The sequence below is a fragment of the Hemitrygon akajei genome, chromosome 11, assembly GCF_048418815.1.
Source record: "Hemitrygon akajei chromosome 11, sHemAka1.3, whole genome shotgun sequence".
NCBI classification, from domain to species: Eukaryota; Metazoa; Chordata; class Chondrichthyes; order Myliobatiformes; family Dasyatidae; genus Hemitrygon; species Hemitrygon akajei.
In genome coordinates this window covers 141,083,321-141,105,496 of record NC_133134.1, presented here as the reverse complement: position 1 = coordinate 141,105,496, position 22,176 = coordinate 141,083,321, and the positions used below count along the sequence as shown (strand labels likewise).

Below are 22,176 nucleotides of genomic sequence, written 5' to 3'. Positions count from 1 at the left end.
GGAGCATTAGCCTGTAGTTGCTGGAGTTTAGAAGGATGAGATCTTACAGAATCTTACAGAAATTTATTGAATACACTGGACAACAAAGATTTAGCTTCCTGAATACTTTTGGGTGTATCTTATGTATTTTGGGCTACTGATCATGAAAATTGCCATGACATTTCCCTATTGTGCACCGTTTTTTGAAATCACCTATATTTGTTATTTCCATTCATAATTCAAGTCAGAATAACTAGTGCCAAGATTAAGCAAGGCATTTTTGTTGGTCCACAAATAAAGCAGATCATCAATGACAGGCAATTTGAAGAACTTCTATTGGAACTGGAAAAAATCGCATGGAAGGCATTCAAGGATATCTTTGAAAAATTTCTTGGCAACTTCGGAGCACTATACTACGTGTGCTGGTTGACAATATGCTTCCAGCATATAAAAACATGAAGTGAAACATGTCACTAAAAGATTCTTTTTCTGCATTCCCATTTAGACTTCCCTGCAAATCTTGTCGCTCTCGGTGACAAACAAGGTGAACGATTTCACCAGGACATTGTGGTCAAGCAGAAACAGTATTAGGGGAACTGGACTCCATCAATGCTGGCTGATTATTGTTGGACAGATAAGCGAGAAGCCTCAGACACTGAGTACAAATGAAAATTATCAACATTTTTAGCTTAGTTGAACTATCACAAAGCGTCAGCACATTTATGCAATTTAATGCATTACATTCAATAAAGGTTAATTTAATGTATCTCCAAATTCCTACCTGATACAAGTAGTCTGAACTTACATTTGTGTTCAGCTTCAAGTAGGTTATCATAAACAAACAAATAAAAAATCTGAGGAAGCAACAATTTTGAAAATAAAATTGTTGTATACTGAATTGTTGATACTGAAAGTCCTGATTAGAGTGGAAGCAGAGAGGATGTTTCAGTAGGGAGAGTTTAGGACCAGAGGGCACAGCCTCAGAATAAAAGGACATCCATTTAAAACAGAGATGAATTTCTTTAGCCAGTGGATGGTAAATCTGTGGAATTCATTGCTACAGAAGGCTGTGGAAGAAAGGTAATTGTGTATCTTCACAGCAGAGGTTGAAAGGTTCTTGATTAGTAAGGGTTAAGAATATTATAGAAATATAGAAAACCCACAGCACAATACAGGCACTTCGGCCCACAAAGTTGTGCCAAACATGTCCCTTACCTTAGAAATAGCCCTCTATTTTTCTAAACTCCATGTACCTATCCAAAAGTCTCTTAAAAGACTCTATCGTATCCACTTCCACCACCATTGCCAGCAGCCCATTCCACGCACTCACCACTCTCTGCGTAAAAAAACTTACCTCTGACATCTCTTATGTACCTACTCCCAAGCACCTTAAACCTGTGCCCTCTTGTGGCAGCCATTTCAGCCCTGGGAAAAAGCCTCTGACTATCCACACGATCAATACCTCTCATCATCTTGTACACCTCTATCAGGTCATCTCTCATCGTCCGTCACTCCAAGGAGAAAAGGACGAGTTCACTCAACCTATTCTCATAAGGCATGCTCCCCAATCCAGGCAACATCCTTGTAAACCTCCTCTGCACCCTTTCTATGGTGTCCACATCCTAATTTTAGTACTGTCATCAATGTGAAGCTGCCAAAAATTATTATAAAATAGTCAATTTTACCACAGAATTAAGACAGAATTATGGGGAGAAGGCAGGAAGATGGAATTGAGAGGGAAAACAAATAAACCATGATTAAGTTGCTAAATGTCCTACTTGTGCTCCTATGTCATATGATCTTAATATGTTGTGTTTTATTATTTATGTAATGATGCAAGACAAGGTTGAGTTATTTAATTTGATTTATTCATGAGATGTTGAATGCTAGCATGCCAGAAAGGGCAGATATACACTGTTCTAGGATAGATTATCACTTTAAGGATTAACCCTAATTTCAAATAGAGAAAGAGATAAGAACCTGGTATCCAATACAGACTACATTAAGCATAATTTCAGTGCTGAGGTGAATAGCTAACGGTAGGCTATATATATGTTTTCCCTGTGCATCAATTAATTGAGAAGTTATTATTTAATATAATATGAATAAATGTCCATAAACAGCTACCCAGTCTGGAAAGCAAAGAAGCAGCAAAAAAAAAATCATGTAAAACAATGGGCTAGCATTGCATCTATCAACTTAATGTTAGGAGCCTGCCTGGATCAAAGTGTGAACTTCTATCAAAAGATCTTAGTACACAGAAGATTAATGTTTTTAAGTAGGTTTATTCCAAACCCAACCAATGCATGGTAGAGTCCCTTGTTTCCACTGATGAGCTTGCCAAAAATAGTCCTGTCCGTATCCATCTAGGTATGGGAGCTAAAAAAGTATTTTGAGAAGACAACTGTTATTTCTTCATTACAGCTGGCTATTTACATTGGTAATTTTAGGACTGTCATCAATGTGAAGCTGCCAGAAATGATTATAATTTTAACCACAGAATTAAGATGAAGCCTCCCAAAGATTTTAAAACCCACATTCATAAATATGTTGAGGAAACAATCCAGAGAACTTCATTAGCTGCTTTACTTGACTTTTTCCAACTCTGAGCTGCAGTAAGCTACCACATGGTTAGACAACACATGTCATGCTGATCCCAGGAGAGAAAAACAGTGTTGGCAGATTTTGATGCCCAGCACTTGGACAGAGCACCAGCTCTCCTGGATTCCATAGATGAAGCTAGAGTGCTATAATGGCAAGAAATCAGAGAACTTCTCAATTTCTCACACTTCAAAGGGAAATCCTTGAATCTGCTTGGCCAACTTGGTGCAACTTCAAAGTTCTAAGAGCTAAATTCCAGTGTAGGTGCTGTTACAACCAACTTCTCAGCCACTGCCACTGTCTCTCAAACCCATCGCCTCTTCCCACTCCCCTACCAAGTGCAACTTGCCAGTATTTATCACTGCACGTTCCACTAATCACATTGGACTCCTGACCATTGCTCCAGTTTTCCTCTTTATATTGGCCATCTCCCCTCTCCAGTCTCAGTCCTGGTAATGAAATATTGACAATTCATTTCCAAACAGGGATGCTGCTCAACTTGCTACTTTCCTTCAGCAGCTTCTTTGTTACTCCATATTCCAACATTGTGTTTCTAGTGATTAAACTGCGCTTAGATTTTCCATGTCCCCTTGCCTTTGCTTGAAGTAGTTTAAAGCACTTGATATTCTTTTCAAGCCAGTATTGGTACATTCATTAAAGCGGCCTGACATCATTACTTAAATTAGTCTGTGCTGATACCTGCCCATTCATGTTTTCTTTTTCAAAGTAAATATTAAGAGCCAAGCCAGTGATGCTCCTTGAAAAAAATCTTGACAAACTTTGATCTAGGTTTACTGCTGCTTTTGATAGTGAGGATTGGTGGGAATTAGCATTCAGATCATAGATTGACAATTTAAGAAACAACTCTCTGATTGTACAGCAGTTAACCATTAATGTTCCTATTGTCTCTAGTTTTATATGTACTCCAGTATTTTTGCAGCTTCCTACATTAATTTTCATAGTGTACTGGGCCAGTGTGTTTATATTCTCATAAAAGGGCGGAATATTCTCTTTGTATTTGATGGTGAATCAGACACAATTGCTTGTAGAACAAATCTGAAGACAACCATTCATTTGATCCACTCTTCTCACTAGTAAAACACAACACTATACAAAATGCAAATGAGGTACCAACCTAAGGTGAGTGCTGGGTTTAAAACTGAGGTTAGAAACTAAATCTTCTTAAAATATTCAGTATGTCCTGTAGGATCTGTGGAGAGAGGAACAGAGTTAACTTGTAGGTCAGTTATCTTAAACCAAAGTGGAACTCATCAGCGGTTAACAGTGCTCAGATATACAATGAGTTGAGAATAGTAAGTGGTTCAGGAAAGAACTAAAGGGGATGTCTGTAGCAGGATTAAGAACAGAAATCTTCAGATTCGTCTGGGGATCCAAGATGGAGCAGGTCAGACGGACCACCATGCACAAGTCCCTGGACAACGGGGGCAAAAACGTTCCCAATGTCGCCCTCACCCGGTTGGCCAGCTTCATGTGTGGCTGCATCAGGTTGTGTGTGGATCCCAGGTATGTGGGCACCAAGTACCACTATGTGCCCAGGTTCTACTTGTCGCCCTGGCTACGAAGGATGGGTCTGGCCCCTTTCCCGCGCAACACCCCTGTCAGCTGGTCGTTGCTGCCATACCTGTCCTTTGTAGAGAAGTTCTTTCAGGTCAACGCCTTTGACCACAGGGCCATCAGGCAGTGGTCAGCATGTAAGGTCCTGCAGGCACTGCAGGAGAAGGATGTGATGGACACAGTGGGGTGGTTCCCTGAGCAGACCGTCCAGTTCATCTGGCAAAATGCCTCATCGCCAGACCTCACCAACAGGCACCAAGACCTTGCCTGGCTGGCGGTGAGAGGGGCCCTCCCAGTCAGATCCCTCCTGTATGCCCGGAACGTCATCTCCACATCCCACTGTCCACGGGAGGACTGCAGTGAGGAGGAGTCGGTGACCCACCTCTTTGCACACTGTGGGTTAGCGGAGGAGGATGGAAGGGACAGTGTCGAGGTTCATTCCCAGCAGCTGCGTAACAGAGAACTCTGATCTACGGGCTGTTCCTGGGGACGCACACCGAGACCAACATCCGGTGCTGCTGGCAGATCATCAACTTGGTGAAAGACGCTCTTTGGTCAGCCCGAAACTTGATGGTCTACCAGCACATGGAGATGTCCGTGGGAGAATGCTGCCGACTGGTACATTCTCAGCTGCAGGAGTACATGCTGGGGGACGCACTGAAACTTGGTGCAGCCACCGCAAGGGCCCGGTGGGGAAGGACCACAGTCTAGGGTTCTTCTCCCGTGGGAGTTGAGGGGTAGGGGGCGGGGTTTATATCCCTCAACAAGGGTATGTAAATATGGAATAACAGAGTGCCACGTGGGTGGCAAAAAGTATGGAAATGTAAAGACTAATGGAAACATTTGTAAAGGATTGAGTGTCATTGAATGGTTTATTGTACATAATTTTATTTTTGAATAAAGCATATTTTGTTTAAAAAGATATATAGGAAACCATAGAGAGGTTACCTGCCTACCTAGAGGACATGAAAACGCTGGAGAAATGCTAGATAAAATTTATGGGTAGAAAGCATGAATAATAAATTTATACAAAACTTTCAAGGTAGCAGGACAAGGTGGGGTGATTAAAATGGATCTTTGGTTTTATTAATAGGGGCAAAGAGCACTTAAGTAATGATGTCCTGCTAACCCTTTGATAAAGTCCATCCTTAACTTTATGTTCAGTTCAAGGTACCATACATTGGAAAGAATTTCATAGCCTTAGCTTGGTTTAGGAAAGAATTTACATGAAAGGTTGAGATGAGGAAAACAAGTTATGTATATCTTGGAAAAAATAGGATAAAGATGAAATTCTTTAATGATATTTAAGCTTTTTGCTTTGAAATGCTGTTCTGTAAATCTGAATCTTAGAGCGTAGGCATCTTGAGCATATGTGTTCCCAAGGCTGTTATTTTTAAACAGTGTGTTTTGTTTTGACATAAAGATATAAGGTAGTTATTACTGCAATATTAATATACTGAATTTCTAAATTAGTTCTAAAGGTCTGACTTATTTTTGCCTTTTGTACTTCTGCGTTTCTTAATTTTCTTTGGTATTATTTCCTTGTTTTCATGTGGCTTTACTGACTTTTTGGAATCTGTATTGATTAATACTTAATTATCCAAAATCTAGGTTTAAATGCTATTCTAATTAAACCTTTCCATCAAAAATCAAACTTTCTTTGCTATTACCTGCCACTAAATTCTTTTTTAAATCAATATGATGATGATTTGATTTTGTTTTTGACTTCACTCACTACTTTTTTTAAAACTTTGGTGGTGACCTCCATTTTACATCATGAGTCTCCACTGAACTTTCCAACAAAAAATTACTAACCAGTAAGTGATTTCTTCACATCTCTTATAGCTAACCCCAAGAACAGAAAATTATGAGTTGGATAAGGTATTGACATCTTAGGCAGAGGGACATTGCTTTGTAAAAGTTGAAAAATGAGCAAAATTTAAAAGCTGTATCAATTTAATGTGTAAATATTATGGACAAAATATGTATTTATTTTAATAGGCTCTATACTTCACTTTTAAATATCAGAAGATTATTCTTGTAAATATAGTGTCTCCTAATACAGAATATGATTTTTGCATTTACAGAATTATCAGCAAATATGTTAAAAAGTAGAAAACAGCCCAAAATAAACTATAAAGTTTGTGATATGTGACACAAAACTTCTCTAGTGAGCAGGCATGATATTACTTAAACACATTTTAGAAAAAAAGATTAAATTATCAAGCTTCTAATACGGTAGTTAAGTTCTGATTTTCCTGATTCATTATATGAATAATAAACTGAGTATTCATTTTTTAAAAATCTCAGCCTACGAGTACCCACTGGGTTTGATTTTGCATTTAGTATCCCTAGTGTAAGGTCCTTGTAAGATTCAGGTATATAATGGGGCTTAGGGGATAAAGACAGCATGCTCTTTTCGCAGACTGTATGATTTGCTGTCAATTAATGCTGAATTTCTAATCTGTTCCAACATTGCATAAAACTCTGTTCCAACAGTGTTAACTCAAAACATTCATCTTTTTTGGGCTAGGCCTAAAGTCACAATTGCATTTAACAGGCAGTGTGACAAGTGAGAAGCTGGTTGTAGTGTGTCCTGACTTGATAACCGACAATGGTTTCATTCACTCTGATTGATGATAAGCATCAGTCATGTGAAATAAATAATTTCCCCAAGGTCTTCATGTTATATTCTGTTTATTCCATGCATTAAAAGTTAATGTAGTAAATAATTAGGTAAAGTTAATTAGGTAAATATGGGTTGACTGACTCACTGTATTCCTTTGTGATTTAATAAGTGCCTTTGGAGGGAGTCCCAATGCCAATTAGGCTTTTGTTGTCCCTCAGTGTTTCTAATGTACTGCTGAACTTATGCAGGCCAGGTTCAAATTGAATCCCCAAGTGTGCTGAAATAGCCACTGCAATTTTACTTGTGGTTGGAAGTCGGTCTGACTTATCTTGGAAATGGGAAGAGACAAAAGACAAAAAAAAATCAATCATAATCTAAGAAGCAAATTAGTGACCTTCAAATAACCTTATGAAAGCTGTTGGATGAAGGAATTGTTTGATACCTTATATTATCTATTAGTCTGTCTCTATTCACAATCCAGACTTGTATAAGAAGAATGTTCACATCAAAGAGATACAGAAGCCTGTAGAACCATATTTCAGGAAGAGACATTGTGACCAGCATGTACCACCACCTTTAGGAGACCAGAGGAGAAAGTTAGTGTAAAGAAGATTACCAAGTAAAGGTAGTTCTATTTTATTATTTTAAAACATAAAGAAACTGAAAGTATTTACTGGAAGTGACTAAATATAATATATACAATTACTGATAAAAACCAGTCACATTTACTAATTATTTCAAAATTCAGCGGGTAACTTTGCAGTTTTTAAATTGTGGCAGTGGGGGATGACCATTCTGTCCATTGTATCTTTGCAGAATGCTATCAAAAGAATCCTTATAACCCCATTCCTCTGGGCTCTCTCCCTTTAACCTTGCTAAGCACTCTGTCTAAATGACCTACACAGTTCCTGATTGAAGCACTTGATTATGCTTTCACTAGTTTTAGAGGTCATGAATTTCAGATCATAACCTGAAGTATTTCCTACATTTTGGTGAGTACGTTAGTGATTGTGTGCATTCACTGTAACTTCCTTGCTGTTGTATTATATGGTTCTATTAATAATTCCCAGAATAATATATGCTTTATTAATCTTTCCACATCATGATAGCCACCTTCAGGGATTTTCCATAAGACTCTCCATTTCTACATATCCTAAGGAATATCTTAAATCCTATTTTGTCTCCTTGACCTTAATGACTAGAGTTTAACACTTTGACCACGTTGTATTAAAATGGACTGCTTTATTCATTCCAATTGTGCTTCTTTATAAAAAGTATTTATCTTTTTCTTACGAATGCCGCTTACATGATGCTTTATCCTTGTGATGCTGCTGCAAATCAAGTATTTCGTTGCACCTGTGCATACATGTAATACATGTGCATATGACAATAACCTTGACTTTGACTTTGTTCTGTCTCTCAATTTATAAATACTTTATAATTACTTTAATTACTTTGATATAAATATTTTACAATTTATAAATACTATGATAACTTTCATCTTTGTCATTTGTCAGCCCCTTGAGACAGTCTATACATGTCTTCCTAAGTTTGTGCCACTGCAGATTTAGAAAAGTTACTAACATTTACACACCCATGTTATTAACATATATCAAAAGACAATGAGCCCAGTATTCACTAGACAGGAACACCACTCCCTACCATCTTCCAATCTGAAAAAGAAGCATTTACTATTACTCTCTGCCTTCTGCCTTTTTAAATAGATCTATCCATACGTGACCCTGTAAATCAATTCTGCTGGCTGGGGTTTTGTATAGGATAATAATTAAGTACCTTCTGAAAGTCCATATAGATGACATGTTCTGCATACCATTTATCAACACTCTTCATTAAATCATCAAACATTTGCTAAAAAATTAAATCTGAAAAAGTCATGTAATTCAATATATTCCCTTGCCATGTAACACTTTTGTGTAATCCTATGGAATAATGCAGCTGTACTGAGAAAAGTGCTGGTAATGTGAAAGATCTAATATAAGTCCAGAATCTGATTGTTACCCTGCCTTCAAAAACTACTAAACTAAGACATGAGAGATTCTGTCTAGGAGTCAGTCTCATTCAGTCAGAATTCCACACACATTGCAATATAACATCAAGCTACTTCCAAGCTATGCTATCAATCAATATCTACAAGTCTTCCTACCTATATCCTTCACTTAATCCACACTACTTTGGGACCATATCACTATTTTGATCAAGGATGATGATGTTAGAACATGGTGTGCTGTAGTTAATTTCATTCTTTTATACAGATTTTGGTTGAGCAAATATTCTATTCATCTGCTAATGTTGCCAATAAGAATCTTCAATTCTAAATGGAAACACATCTATATTGCAAGACATTAGTTTTAAACTTTAGATCTTTTAGTAAGTAATTTGCATTTTAAAACATAACTGTCTTTCCACACACATATTTTAAGACTTTATCAGAAATATACAATGATTTAAAGAGAGCTGGAAAATGAGTTGTTTCCTACTGGTTTTATACAGCAACAAATTGCATTTAACTTCTATGTTGAAGATAAATGAATCTGCAATAGACTCTATATGCACTATTGCTTAGCCATGTATAAGTACTTTTTTAATTGAAACATGTCAACTTACACACTTCCCTCATTTGTATAACATTCTAATTATACTTTCTATAAAAATCCTATCCCCAGACTTCCTATATGTAGCATAAAAGGAAATAAATGCAAAATATAAACAGTTTTACATACAGATGCAGATATTATATAAAGAAACTTTTATCAGAGATAAAGGCCATGCTTACCGAACTTAAGTCTTGTAGTCAGAAAACAGATGGATGAATTTCAGTGTATGTTGTATTCATGAACATCCAGAAACATTTTGAATGAAGCTCCAAACAAAAAAATAGTAAAGCCTGTGTAAAAATCAGTTGAAGTAAATGAGGTTACTAATGGCTAGAGAAGGGTGAGAAATGGGATAGGTACATGTAATGACTTTATGGAATTGAGTGTCAGTACCAGTCTGAGGAAGGCATGGGGTTAAAGAAGTTCCTGATTAGCAGGTGATACTAAGATAGATTGTATAATAATAATAATTCCAATGGCCAAATGAATCAGTACTAATGACTGTACTGTGGAAAGGTTAAAAAGTAGAGTTAAATATCAGCAGATGTGAAATGGGATCTTTTGGTTAAATGCAGTAATATTTTGAAAGAGAAATTTCGATGGTGGAAAAAATGGTGCAATTCAAAGAGTTACACTTGCAAGATGCTTTGAAAACCTGGTCTCCAGATAGATAAGGCACTGAAAGTGAAACTAGCAATATTATGGGATTTGTGGCTTCATGTATGGAATTTTACAGTTTGGTGCAAAGGATGTTAGAATCAAACCTCAGAGCACTAAATAAAATAGGATACTGTGCAATATTATAGAATGCAAGGTATTCCAGTGTAATATTTAAGGTTGAATGCAGATTTTAAGATCCCACACATTAGAATATATTATGAATAAACACTTGAATTCTAACAGTTTCTGTGGAAGAGAAACTGTAATGAAGGCATGGGCTATGATAGGGACTACCAGAAAATATCCAATAAAATATACATAAGTAAATTTCATCATTATTTAAAAATTAAACCGAATGGTGCAAAGAAATATGAGAACTCGTCTAATAAGGGCACGTGCCTAACATGTGAAAGCTTTGCAGTCCGATAAACGCCAAGATGGACTGGATGCACCCAATGGTGCATTTCCGTTTTATAAGGTCCACGAGATTCTAAGAAAGAGAATGGTCGATCACACATTTTAACCAACTCGGCAGTGTGGGATGAGTACTCTGCAGAGTGATGTAGGAAGCTATTAAGTAAACAACATGAATCTGAGCGAATTGCTGCAGCGTTGGTACCAAAAAAAACTTCTCCATTTTGTTCCCCCCCCCCCCCCATCACCCCAATGGTTTTACTACTATCACTTCCGGTCCAAATGTACTTTCTGCTCAGAACAGAGTTAAAAGCGATTTCTATATAAAATAACGGTAAATTAATTACGTCTATAGAACGGGGTCCATATATCTAATGTATTGCTTTGAGAAGTATTAGGGCGGGGCGGTGTGGTTTATTGCATTCGAAACCACGATTGGATTGACAAAATGAGCTGTCATTAATTTGAAGATTCGTGAAAATAGAGAAATAAATAGAAGTATAAAATATTACCTGAATGATGAATAGAAGGCGGTAAGCAAGTTAAAAGATAATTCCAAACTTTTAAGGCTAAAACAGGCAGAAAGCAACAATAAAGCTGCGGCAACAGTAAACAGCAGGAAGGATGTAGAAATTCGACATTTCTGTCATTCCGCTGTGCGCAGTCACATGGTACAGACTAGATCAGTCAGAGGATTTAACAGCAGGATTCTTTAAGGTTTGATAGCCTTAAAATAGAGAAACGACACATTTTAATCAAAAAATAAGGCAAGAATCTCATTGCACTCCTTGTCCGATTTCACAGCGTGACCCCCAATGTGCTGAGTTTAAATGTGGAGCAATATCAAATCGTTTATGGTCAGAATATTGCGAGAACCCAACGGAAGTGTTTTGGTCGCGATACTAACTGCAGCATTCCGACCTTTAGAAGTAGACTGATATACAGTATATTGATGTAGGCAACAAAGACGCAAAGATGTAATATGGGAAGTAAATGGAAGTTATTGTCAAGTTCTGGCAAGTGTTATGTCCGTGTTCGGGCGTATATTTTGTTTATAATCTGTGGATGTTGGATGTCAGAGAGATTCCATGTAACATTATTTTATTTTAACCAGTCGTTAGATCCAGTTAGGAAATTGTTACAGTGCAAGTTGATAATTGATAATTTGATGGTGGCTGTACTAGAATTTGAACAATATTTCAGACAATTCTATGTAAAATTGAAAAGCAAGGTATATTTTGTGACTCCGCATGAGCATAATCTGAAACAGGCTACACAAGTATCAATAATATGTCACCGCAGCAACCCTCCATAGCCATCAATTTCCTCAATTATTCTTGAGATTATCCTATGAAATCTTGAACCTGTGGCATACTCTGAATATATTTTAAAATCAATGTAAAATTTGAGCGAAAGATAAATGATGAAAATTGTTTAAAATGTTTGTTTAAAGCTAACTGTGCCCTCTCAAACACGTAGTATAGGGTTTTTCAGCTGTCAATTCTGAGTGTAGAGAGCATTGTTCGAAATCCCTATCTATTCGTCATCGCAGTCCATTATGAGTGTCACCAGAGTATAATATATATTTTATATATAAACTTGACAACCATTATCCAACACTGTACTAGTGTTTTTCAAAACACCTTGAACTACCGGAAACAGGAGCTTTCACGGTTTTCTATCTATCGGCTTGGCAGGGTTTGAGTATCAGTTGTAAACAGTGGTTTGAGGAGTAAAAAAACATTTTTAACAAGCAAGCTAAGCTTGAATTTAATCTTACTTATTTAAATTTTCTCAAGGTTTCTCAGAGGCCTCATCCATTGATAAGGTTTACTATCAGCCCACCAGTAGCCCACACGCCACATCTATAGGCACACATACAATCAAACCCAAATCAACAGTATTATTCATCAACTGATTTTACCCTTAGGGCTTGATATAAAATGAATTCTTTATTTTCATAGAAGCTAAGCTACAAATTTAGTTCTATTTAAGACGAGAAAGATTTGATGTGAAGGATTAAACAAAATAAACAAACCTATATATAAAAGGCGAACGTTATTTCAAATAATTTTTAAGAAAAGTAAAGTTCGAATAGAAATTAGACAAATAATAGGGTTTACAGATTGGAATTCCACTAAGTTACAATGTACATTAAAGTAATTTATAAAACCAAAGCAATAACAGTAAATTAATGTTTGGGATGAAAACTTTTAATCTAAATTGGGAACCTGCTCCGTCCCTTAATCTTTATTCTATTCTTTTCAACCACTGACTGACCTGTTGTGTATTTCCAGCATTTACGCATTTCAGAATACTGTGATTTGTTTTATTCCATTAAAACCTAATAATAGACCTAGTAGTTTATTTTATATAAATGTCGCTGTCAATCTAACGGCGGAACTCGCATATTACGGCAGACTATTTAGGACCGGATGTCTCCCTTTGCTTTTCGTGAAAGATTGTAATAATCTCTTGTCATAACACACACTGCAGGAGGGAGGGCATTGGGTGTTGCTGGGATATTCTTAATTAAGGGTTACAGATAATCCATTCCTACTTTGATAAGAATTCGACGGTGCTTTTCAAAAGTAAATTTCGAATTAACTGCCGCTACATTGGTATTGCAAAATAATGGGTTGGGCTTCAATGAACGCTTTCCTTATCTACACCGGTGCTTGCCCTTGTCCTACTTCAGTTCTAGTCTCCTACGTATCTGCGATCTTCATCGTTTCACCATTGGCCTCCATGTTTTCAGCTGGCAAGACCTTCAGCTCTGAAATTCCCTCCCTAAGTATTTCGACTCTCTTTTCAGATTTTCTTAAATTTCACCCTGTTGAAGTATCTGGACTATTTTTGAGATGGCCAAAAATTCCTGCGAGTTGCGCATGGACGTTGGGTTATTAAAGGCACTACTAAATAAAGGAAAGTTGTTGTGAACAATCAGAGCTTAAACCGTGCTAACCGTAAAACTTCATCATTACGTTCGAAATGACCCACGTAGACGAAGTGTGGCGCCGGATCAATTATCCGACTGTAAGCTTTATACTGTATATTGACGTTTTAAAAATCGGCGAGTGTGACCCATTACTGAGAAATACAGGCTCAATTTCCAGTATATTAACGGCGGAAACTTAAACACCATTAACGTAACTTGAACTCTTATGGGTTACTGAAGGTGTCTTTTTCATTCAGAGGAAGATTGACGCCACTGTTAGCAGTGGAGCTAAAATGCACCGGAATGCATTTAATTGATCTGCTTCAGAACGATCAATCATTTTGAATATTTATCTGAATATAAATATCTTACAAGTTTGTATTTTTTAGAATTGTGTTTTTAATCCCACTCTTCTCATGTCCATTTTCGAACCTATTGTGAAAACAAAAGTGTATATAAAATCTGTGAATCTGATTCCATAAAACATGGATTTGGAAAATGGAACGACTGAATATGTTACAATGTCAGTATTGCGCTCTGCTCTTGCATCAAAACTAGTTTTACCTGGCCATCAAAACTAGTCATGGTCATGATTATTGTCGCCATTTCATTTCAGAAATCCAGTCCCCCCCCCCCCATTCCTGCTTAATCATCTTAAAAATCCAAGATTTACCGCAACGTGCACCTATTTAGTAATCTACATGAACTAATGGTCTCGAAAACGTTATATCAGCGTTGAACATACAACCGCCAAATCAAAATATTGTCGACTCAACCCTAATCCAGGATTTGAACGCTTAGTCTAATATGACATTCCTGTGCAAGGCTGGTGCAGTGCTGCACTGTTGGAGATGCTGTCATTGGGATGAAACATTAAGCCAAGGCGCCATTAATATGTAAAGTTGCTCAGAAGAATGCTAGATTGTAAACTCAGAAAAGCAGAATTGTTTTGGTTCAGGCTAATCAACCTCTCCTAAAACGAAAAAAAAATCGATCTGAACCTTTCAGCCGATTCTGAGATGTTTTCAGGATTGCCAGCTTTACACATTGAATGCGACATTTACAGCTGCGGAAAAAATATACAAGGACGTATTTTATGAAATTCTGTGTTGTCTGGGGACTATTTGAAGCTGAACTTGTTTCCTTTACACCAGCATATGTTTGCATTATTTGGGAGACTGTATGTTTTAAGTTATAAATATCATTAGCAAAAAGATAGGTATAAAAATCTTGGTTCCAATGGTTGGACTTTCCAGGCTCGTTATGTTGGGGTGCAAGCTTGAAGGGGGCGCTCTGTTGACACCCGGCACTGCAGTCAGACTGCACGCCAATTCTCTACCGCATTATCCCAGTTCGTGCAGTGGGGACAGCAGCGCAATCTCGAAAAACCGCATGCAGTCTCTTCCGGATAAAATTGACATGGAGATTTTGCGACAAATTCTGTGTAGGTATATCGTATAATTACGATAAAGAAGCCTCCTTCGAAGGAACCGTTTTGTTAATAGCATAGACCATAAAAGAAAACAGCCATTTATTTCCACCAATAGCCAACAATCACGTGGTTAATTGATTATATTGGCATACTTTGGTTTTATTAACCAATAGACAGAGGGGAAGATCACGAACATCCAAGATTTGACAAATGAAGCTGTAAGAATAAAAATCATGCCAAAATGTCATATTCTTAATCTTTAAGGGGATCTAATACTATTGCTCGTTTTCTTATTTTCTTTTTGCATTGGTCCAGTATCCAAGACCATTCAATTCGCACTCTTGTGCGTCCTGTTCGTTGATGTCCTCCATCTGCACACATACAAAACACAATTTACATTCTATTAGATGTCTATCCCGCAACAATTGTACATTTTACAACGCAATGCTACAATTTCGCACCAATTCCAGGCGTGTCTTACACAGCGGAATAGAGAACCCTGTCCTTTCCAGCCCTTTCATACTTACCGAAGTGGTACGCAGTACTGCACACAGATTCCAAACACTTGAGAACAGTTTGAATCACTGGAAATGCTTTTCACAAAATGAAGATACAACACGGAAACGGCCCCAATCAAAACAATATGATTTTGAATTAATTCCCATCGATCTCGTTTTTAAAACCAGCCGCATAATTTGGTGGCGATCTCACCTATAATGATGTGAATCAGCTGGCAATTATATATCACTGGATCGATTTGTTAAAATTAGTGAATATGTGTTATACTGCTTTGTACGAATAGATGGTGTTAAACCTTGTTTCAGTAACTCGGTTTTAACTAATACTTTAAAGAGGACAATATGTACACCTTTTTAATAAACAAACAAGCAACACGCCTACAACTAGAGCACATTAACACACTTTAAACTAACTCTATTCTGCTGATAAATTTTTCAACCCGGATCAAGTCCAGGTTGTTTTGTTGAATTCTAGGTTAGCGCGAAACAGCTCATAAAATATACTGTCGTATTAAACAAAATCCTCAATTTTACCATCACAGATGGCAATTATCATATCGCTCATTTCTGTATCTCTTAAATAATCCGCTTAAAATGAAATCTTGTAATATGTGCGATTGCATTTTGACATCTGCGAATACTCTATTTTTAACAGTCCCAGAGGAAAGACTGAAGAAATTAATGTGGTTTAATCAAAACTAGATTAGGGACATTTTGTTAAAGGAATAAGACTTAACAATTTGAAAATCTGTAATTTTGTAATTTTTTTCTGAACAAGGTATTAGTTTTGAACATTACTGGCACGAGGTTCCGCTGGTACTATCCTCCCATCAAAATCTGGTATTTAGAATCCTACAGCATTTCATGACATTATTTTATTATCAAATGACATTGAGCAATGAAGGACGATTGGCATTAACCTGGGGCTCAGATAAGTGAATAGCGTCCATTCTGCTTCTGGCTCTTTGGAACATTATCGAGACACATACGAACACAAAATAATTTCAACTGCTGAAACCAGAGTATTTTTGTGAAACACATGTTATTTAATAGTAGGGATTTAAGAAATACAGAAGAGAACTCGGCTAATCTAGCGGAAAATGTATTAAGTACATGATCTACCATGTTTTTCTATTTACAACAGCCGGACACGTACAGATACAATGTGATACAGATCAGGAAAAAAAAAAGCCGGTCTTTAAAAGGAATTAACAAATCACACAACTATAAACTCTATTTCACTCTCTGTGTCTTACGTCTCCGATAAATCTCTGCATGTAATTGACTAAATCTATTACATATACTGCCGTATTTATTTCAGATTTTAAGGGTATACATAGCCTGAAACTATGCTTTCAATATTGGTGTTACTAAAGTACCTTTTTAAAAATTAGTTTAAAAAGACATGCCCTATTTGATTAAATAAGCGTAAATTAGTGATGTTGTGTTGCTTAACAGGCTGTTGCGTCCAATTAAATTAGAACTGAAGTTTGACGGCCCCTCTCTTGGCATTCACCGCGTGCCTTAATTGTATGGACATTAAATCAAGGTCCGCTGTGAACACGGAGAGCAAGAGTCAGTATCACCAAATAGCACAAACTCTCCTTTAGACTGTAAATGCCAAACTAAACGTTGCATGTTTTCAGCTAAGAAATCCAGATTCTTATTTCTTATAAACAACCATAGTGACGAAGTGGCTGGATACAAATATATATATAACATAAACCAACATAACCTTCATTGTTCGTTATCGTATTTCCGTGCCCTTCGCCCCCACCCTCGCCGTTGCTAAAGAAAGTTAAAACAAAATGGAACACACACACACACACACACACACACACACACACACACACACACACACACACACACACACACACACACACACACACACACACACACACACACACACACACACACACTTCTAATATTCAAGAACATTGCTTTTTTGCTCTTGTTTCCAGTTCATCTCCATGGTCAAGAGCAGCCTTTTAAGATCGATTGCAAAATCCTTCTTTTCTTCCCAAATTACAGTGTAGCCAGGACATTGTACATCATTATTCCACCTAAACCCATAATTACTGTGTACAGCACCTCTAGCCTTTAGCAGATTTACCGGTTCCATTGTCGGATAGCCCCTGCGTCAGAAGAAAATGTCCCTGACACATCCATTGTTAACGAACTCCAAATACATTTGCGTTTTTTTTTGCTTCATTCGAAGAGCGCGGTGTGAAGAGAAAAATACGATTGATCTCTCGGTATTCTCTGTTTTCGTGATCATCTCGTTATATAATATCGACGAGAAGGAATCGCGGTTAACAGTTAGAGCTGCGATCAGCTGAACAACGTTCCTCTTCCTCTCCTCCATCCCAGAGTGTTAAAGAGGCGACAAAGCTTCTACAATTTATCCGGTCTCTTTATCGGACTAGAGGCAGTTTGGTCCAGTCCTAGCGTGCAGCTGATCTGATCCAGTCTAACGGATTAATCGCTCTCCATCCAGACAAGCGGCACATCTGCTGATTGGGTTCAGCACAAGAGGATTACATTGGACCCATGACGTCATTCGTGGGACAGAAGTTCTCCTCCATTAACCAAATCCTGATCAGCAGGATGTCCTTGAAACTAAAGGAGTGAAATTCTAAACGAATGCTATCTTGTAAACAGTTTCTTTCAATTGACGTATTGCTGGATCAGTAAACCCCCGTCCTGCAAAGTAGTTCTGGTCTCACCATAGGCCCATTTCAGTTTATAAATAAACAGTTCACATTTGATACAATAGCGGACGACTGAAGTTTTAGAAAACAACAATTTCCACTACGTATTTTGATTTTTTTAAAAAACCATCTACCCACTCTTTGTCTTAAACATTTCACGATTAGATATATAAGGCATTACTCATTAGTCTCATATATTGAACATGTAACCCTGGGGTTGTGCATTCACAATACTCAGCATTGTCCATGTATAGATTCTTTGACTTTAGATTAACTTCAATGATTAGAAGTATTAATAGAAATTAATATTTCATAATTGCACGTTGTTAAAGCTAGAGCGAGGCGGCGAGCGATAAATGACTTACTAACAGTTTGGAGCGGATAGATCGCTGTCCATGGTATTGAAACGAATCAGCACTTTTTTTTAAACCTGTGAGGGTGACCTCATTGTTACTTAATCCAAACGCATCTCTGACAGTGCTGAATTTCTGATGGCTATGAAATCAAGTGGGACCTCTAACGTACATCGAAACACATTTGTTGCAGAGGGATGCATTAATCGTATATATGGAATCGAAAGCATGAAGTGTTTAGGCTAAATTAGAGGATGCAATCTGCAGTTAAGTAAAACAATTTATGATTGAAAGCCTAAGAAGCCTAGCTGAATCAAACCACTATATAATACATTTATATACCATTCAACTAGTTCATTTTAAATGAACCGCACTGTCTTCTAAGTTACCAATAGATTATAACATATAGCTTTGAATGTATTTCTCTGCTATTTAACCACTTAGGAACGAATTTGGGATAACAGATAATAACTTATTCTAGGATTACGCTTTTTCAAATTGTGGTTTACACTTAGGCAGCCGAAAACTTAATATATTAATCGGTGTATAATGAAAAATATCAAAACTACATCTTTAAAAAAGAGCAGAAGTTAATGATACATTATTTATGTAAAAATATTTAATTCCACCAATTCTGACGTGCAAGCCTTTCTATACAGCTTGTCTTTTTGAAATATATAAATACAATGTATGGGCAAACAAATATGTTTGAGAATAAGGTACAGCCAATTACGAATTGTAAGCATTTTGCTGTTTGCAATAAAACGTGGCGGTAGATTTTAATATGAATGCGGGTTTCCTATAGAGCAATAGGTTAAATAAACAGGCCTGGTCATAGAGTTTACAATAATTTTATATAAGGCGCCAAAAGACACTTGTCTGTTCTTTGCCTAATCAATTATTTTCGTAGACTTTTGTGATGTTACTTAAATGTTTCCAATAAAAATATTCATTTAATGCACATATTCTGAAGAGTGAATATGCACTTCAATTATTACAACACGCAATAGCGTGCAGGCAAAATCGATTGAAATACCGGAAGAAAATGTAAACGACCGCTACTCGCCATTTTCTTCCTTTCTCTTTCCTACCACCCACTGTTAGAAATCAGACAAAGAACCGAGATATGTGAAGCTTTTCTGATCATTCTATCTCGCGCTTTCTTTTAACAAAAAAACATTCCAAATGCCTGTATTTAACTTTAAATCTAATGCTATTCATAGATGAAAATATTATCTAATATTTACACGGCTAAATCTGTTCCGGCACATCCTAACCACATGTACTAGTAGGAATTCAACCTATCTCGTAAACAGCGAACTCCAATGAAGCCGCGCTTCCTTCTCAACAACGCATAATATATTTAGTGAGGAACTGTGGCTTTTCAATGCAGAATCACGCGCGTTTCAAGTTTTGCGACTATTTTAATATTTTAAGCAAGACGAGGGACGAAATTTTTAATACACGGAGGGAACTCGGAGGCCCACGTGCCGTACCTTCTCTGGCCGGCTCTTGTAAAAATATACATATTTCCGCAAAATTGTTGTTGCTAAGCCCCCACACACTATTATGACAGATCAAAATAAAGTGACCTTTAATCTTGATTAATAGCTCAAACGCAAACTGATGTTTGAGAATGCGCTAGACAAGCATCGCTACATTAACCAGCAAAGTTACTAGCCTGGATATGCTTCATGTGCAGATTGCGGTCACTTCGACCTTCAGACGAGAGGTTTCTTCATTTCTCATGATTCATATCTGTAAAAGAAGCTGATATTTTACTGGCAAATTCATTCAATGCTGGGGACAAATTGAACGTTATACGCCGATGTCCCGGATTGCCGGCTTCTCGGCCTCTCAATCTCCATCTGAACGAAGCTGCGCCTTTTGCATTACAATGACACACACACTCACTCTCTCTCTCTCTCTCTCCCTCTCTCTCTCTCTCTCTCTCTCTCTCCCTTCTCTCTCTCTCTCTCTTCCCACCCCACCCCTCCCCCTCCCTTCAACCCCCCCCCCCCTCTTGCTCTCGCTCTCTCCCTGGCCTAGGCAGCAAATAAACACCATCAGGGGGTCAAAAACCTTTTTGCACGCCTCCATAGACATTCTTCAATAGCGTGCATACAAGCATTGCTTATTGTTGAGGTAGTTATGTAAGGATCTGCAGTGGGAACTTTGACAAATTACAATCGGGATTTTATTATAAATAAAATTTAGAAACATTCCCCCCTATATTTTCACTTGAACTTATCATTTGAAATGCGAAAACCACTTGGTGTTCATTCATTTTTATTGTCAGGGTGTATGTTTTGTTTTCGGTGATTGAATTATCCATGGAAGTAAAGCTGTTTGCAGTAAAAAAGAGGGACACACCTTACAGCAGAACGGCCCATAAATGAAGTCGGAAAACAATTTAGATGTTTTAGATAATAAATATTTTATTAGTGTTAAATTTAACCACTATCCGACCACACTTCTTAACTTCAATGCACGGGGGCATTTAGGATGTGTTGAAGCTTGACGATATTAGATATAGAACTATTTTATCGAACGATTACCATAAAATAGATTGTCAATGTTTTCTTTTTGCATACGGATATTATTTAACAATGAATGTGTAAGGTTGAGTCTCAGGGTTGCTTGAAGTGCAATTTTAATATTTTAAGGAATCTATAAGCTTCAGCACGATATTTTATGCATCTTTTAACAATTCTTTAGCTAAAGAGTTCGGCATATTTCCGCAAGCTCTATTGTCTTACCTCCGATGTGCGGTTGCATCAAACCAATACACCTGCTGTCCACTCGGACTGTGCAATGCAATTTAAATCATGCCTTGTATAATTTAAACAGGAAAACCAAGGTGGTCAGTTAAACTTTTATTTCTAATGGCAGGGAAAGCAATAGTAATCATAACATGTAAAACATTGGTTGCAGATTGTTTTCTGACATCAAAGCTCATAATATTCCTAATTTAGATTGTTTGTATAATTTAGTTTTAAAGAGTGTCTGCAATATCTTTATCTTCCGCTCTTTGCCATATATATTAATCCAAGTAAGCTTATTTTGATTTTTTTTGGAAAGATGTTCAGCTTAAAGAAAGCGATGAGGTATCTGCCTTTGAAGATGGGAGTGAGCATAGGTAGTCACATGCAACCGGAGCGACAAGCTCCGTATATCCCAACACACTGTAGAATTATTTCAGTTTCAGTGTAAACAATACCAAAATGTTACATTAATTTCCAAAAAAGGTAGCTTTATCAACTCACGGTAAACAAGTTATTTTCAAAACTCTATCCGTCTGTGGAGTTAAAATGTCAAACCAGGTGTGCTAACTCCTGGTACGTTTGCTTATATAAGTTCCATAGTGAACAGTGACAGCCTGGAAACTAAACCTCTAGATGCTTATGCACATAGATCTGAAAAAAAAATCGCATTTTTAAAAAATGAGGTCAGAAAACGTCAATATTTATCCACGGGAAACCGAACTTGCCTGCAGAAATCATTGACTTATTAATACTTAAAAGTGATATGTCAGTATAGATAAGTAGAAACTTCCCTTTCATGTGTCACTGGGCTTATATAGATTCTTGAAAAGGTATCTGTTCTAGAAGCAGTGAACACCATTACAATAGACTGGAAAAGAACTTACCATACCCAGTCGATTGGTTTAATAGGTCACTCAGACCAACCTCCTTTAAATGAAACAATACATGGTTAACCTCCCCTTGCTTAATATTTTACATAACTAGTT

General features: G+C 37.1%; 1 long non-coding RNA gene across 1 annotated transcript; it reads right to left on the bottom strand.

Moving 5' to 3' along the window:
* Positions 1 to 1,427: 1,427 nt before the first annotated feature.
* On the bottom strand, positions 1,428 to 20,357 carry LOC140736077 (uncharacterized). The gene is made up of 5 exons (XR_012100885.1): positions 20,107 to 20,357; positions 9,579 to 9,689; positions 7,227 to 7,358; positions 3,716 to 3,790; positions 1,428 to 2,358 (listed from the first exon to the last, which is right to left on the bottom strand). It is a non-coding gene; the product is annotated as an uncharacterized lncRNA (long non-coding RNA).
* Positions 20,358 to 22,176: the final 1,819 nt, after the last annotated feature.